General features: G+C 42.9%; 1 pseudogene; it reads left to right on the top strand.

Annotated features, from left to right (window-relative positions):
* The first annotated feature begins 2,067 nt into the window (after positions 1-2,067).
* On the top strand, positions 2,068-3,299 carry LOC128598335 (28S ribosomal protein S9, mitochondrial-like; annotated as a pseudogene).
* The last annotated feature ends 276 nt before the right edge of the window (positions 3,300-3,575 follow it).

Genomic DNA, 3,575 nt, shown 5'->3' with positions numbered 1-3,575 from the left:
GAGACTCTGTCTCTACAAAAAAAAAAAAAAAAAAAAGAAGCTCAGTGTAGCTAGGCAGCACAAGCCAATGAGGGCTGCAGTTTGCCAGGGAAACTAGTCATCTCTTTAATGATCTAATTACCAATTCCCTATTAGGCAGAGATGCTACAGTTTTCCTTGAGAGAAAAAAAAAATGTCTTTTAGTGGATCATTTTTTAGGAAAACAATGCAGTATTTTTATTTTGTAGTTCAAATAATATCTGAAAAATGCTCTGTATGTATTTATGAGAAAATATTAGTTTTATTAATTAATAATTTTTTTTTGGTAGAGACAGAGTTTTACTTTATCACCCACGGTAGAGTGCTGTGGCATCACACAGCCTACAGCAACCTTCAACTCCTAGGTTTAGGGGATTCCGTTGCCTCAGCCTCCTGAATAGCTGGGACTACAGGCGCCCGCCACAATGCCCAGCTATTTTTTCTGTTGCAGATTGGCTGAAAACAAATTTTTTTGAGGCAGAGTCTCAAGCTGTTGCCCTGGGTAGGGTGCCATGGAGTCATCATAGCTCACACAATCTCAAACTCTTGGGTTCAAGTGATCCTCTTGCCTTCGATTTTTCTATTTTTTAAGTAGAGACAGGGTCTCCCTCTTGCTCAGGCTGGTCTCAAACTCCTGAGCTCAAAGAATCCATACTCCTCTGCCTCCCAAGAGTTCTAGGATTACAGGCGTGAGCCATGTGCCCAGCCTAATTAATAAAAATTTTAAATGTAATGGTATCCATTTCCAAGAATGTGAAACATGATTTTAAAATCATACTATTTGTTTTTTTCCCCTTTGAACTGGGGTCACGTTATATCCCAGGCTAGTCTCAAACTCAAGACCAATCTTGATCCCAAGGGATCCTCCCTCAGCCTCCTGAGCAGCTGGGACTACAGGCATGTGCCACCATGCCTGGCTTAAAGTCATAGTATTCTAAATAAAATACTTTTTGGCTAAGCCAGTGTTTCTTAAAAATATAACTTAAATTATCCCTAGTAAAAGAATTCATATACTGAGAAATAAAATTTTGTTGAGTAAATTTGAGATTTGAAGGGCCACAAACCACTGTAATATTTAAGGTTTTTTTCTCCCACAAAAACAGAATGACCAGAATTCATGGCCTAAACCCATTAACAGATTTGAAGTCAGGAGTGCAGCTAACTAGTTTGGGGGGCACTGATGAGCCAGGTGTCATCCCCATGGGTGCATTTGGTAACATTAAGACTCACTTTTAGCTGGGGGTATGCTTTGGGGTTTTGCTCATCTTTATAATGAGACAGTTGCCCTCCTCTAACAGTTTAGGGGCAAAGGAACATTTTAAAATGCTTTGAACGTCTAATAGAACCTGATATTTATTTTTTTAGAGGAGATGTTATCTGACAGTTTACCTTACCTATCAATTAGCTAAGATGCCTTTTACTTCCCCGAAAAACTGCCTGTCTTCTGGTTTCTTTCTTTCTTTTCTTTATTTTTTCTTTTTGGAGACAGAGCCTCAAGCTGTCACCCTGGGTAGAGTGCTGTCGCATCACAGCTCAGAGCAACCTCCAACTCCTGGGCTCAAGCAATTCTCCTGCCTCCGCCTCCCAAGTAGCTGGGATTACAGGCGCCTGCCACAACGCCCGGCTATTTTTTTGGTTGCAGCCTTAATTGTTGTTTGGTGGGCCCAGCCTGGATTCGAACCCGCCAGCTCAGGTGTACGTGGCTGGCGCCTTAGCCACTTGAGCCACTGGCACTGAGCCTGTCTTCTGGTTTCTTCATAGACATACTAAGTGTACTTTAAAATAGACGTTTGTTGCCACACTTTCTCAGTTACAACCAGAAGCTAAGGAAAGGGATATATGGTAATAAAGTGGTATAATGGACATTGAAAATGAAGGGGAATGGGAAGGTTAGGACTAAAAATCTACCTATGGTATAGATTCTGGTGACTGGAACACGAAAAGCCCTGACTTCAGCAATATACAATTCATCCATGTAATAAAAAACATTTATACCGCAGCAGGCGGGCCCCCGCGCGGCAGGGCTCTGGACCGGCGCAGCTCCCGGGGATGGTCAGCAAGGGATGGTCAGCAAGGTGCTACTGCGCCTGGTGTCTGCCGTCAACCGCAGGAGAATGAAGCTGCTGCTGGGCATCGCCCTGCTGGCCTACGTCGCCTGATGTATATGGAAAGTTACTCAAAATGGAAAAACATCAAAATCAATTGCAAGCCAAAGATCTCCTGCCAGAAAAAACTGAAACCAGAGACCTGATTGGCAGCGGATGGCTGATTAAGGAGGAACTAGAAGAAATGTTAGTGGAAAAACTGTCAGATCAAGATTATATGCACTTCATTCAGCTGCTAGAAAAGTTATGGACATTGCAGTGTGGTGCTGCTGAGGAAGAGTCTGTATAGAGCTTTCGCAGAAGTGTAACTATTCAATCAAAAAAACAGCTGATTGAACCCGTGCAGTATGACGAGCAAGGAATGGCCTTCAGCACAAGTGAAGGTAAAAGAAAGAGTGCAACAGCAGCAGCCATTGTTTATGAACGTGGAAGTGGAAAACTAAATGTAAATGGAATTGACTCTCTGCTGTACTTCCCAGTCACACAGGACAGAGAACAGCTGATGTCCCCTTTTCACTTCCTTGACCGACTTGAAAAACGACGTGACCTGCACAGTCTCTGGGGGCGGGAGGTCAGCACAGGCTGGAGCCATCCGCTTGGCAATGGCCGAAGCCCTGTGCAGCTTTGTCTCTGAGGATGAGGTGGAGTGGATGAGACAAGCTGGACTGCTGACTACTGACCCCGGAGTCAGAGAAGGGAAGAAGCCAGGCCAGGAGGGAGCCCGTAGAAAGTTTACCTGGAAGAAGCCCTGAAGGTGCTTTCACAGGAAGAGGGAAGAGCTGTGTGTGTGCCTGGCCTGTGACAGACATGCAGTGAAAAAGTGGCTGACCGATGTGAGGGGAGCACTGTCAGAAATTGTTTGGGGTTGTGAGATTTATTTTTAAATGCTGCTTTATAAAAGTGACCTTTCAAAAATGAAAAAAGAAATACGTACACATGGAAGCGGAGTATGGAATGTTGGACACTGAAAACTCAGAGAGGTGAGAGTGGGGATGGTGGCAGGTGGGTGCAGTGTGCCCTCTCAGCGTGGATGCATTGAAGGTCCCTACTTCACCACATGCCCTGCATCCTCGTAACAAAATTGTACTTAATACTTCATGAATAAATATCCATTTTAAAAATGTGGAGGAAAAAAAAAACATGTATACCTCCTAAATCTACTGAAATAAAATAAAGTAGACATTTGTTTTTAATCTGCTTTCAGAGAAGCTGTAATAGGTGTTTCCAAAACCTTAATGAACACCATAACTTACCTATAGTATAGGATAGTTACAAGAATTGTTTCCCATGTAGAATCCCTTGCACAATAAATTCTCTCTCCAGGATAAGGCACACAGCCAATAAATTAATTACAACAGAAACAATGTACATTATAACAATCAGAAAAAGCAAAGACCTTCTTGTAAAAGTGATTGGAGTGATGTTGACATAACTGCAATACCACTACCTCAT

This window comes from Nycticebus coucang, chromosome 11, assembly GCF_027406575.1.
Source record: "Nycticebus coucang isolate mNycCou1 chromosome 11, mNycCou1.pri, whole genome shotgun sequence".
Classification (NCBI taxonomy): Eukaryota; Metazoa; Chordata; class Mammalia; order Primates; family Lorisidae; genus Nycticebus; species Nycticebus coucang.
Note: the sequence above shows the minus strand (reverse complement) of the source record. Positions and strands in the feature narration are given on the sequence as shown.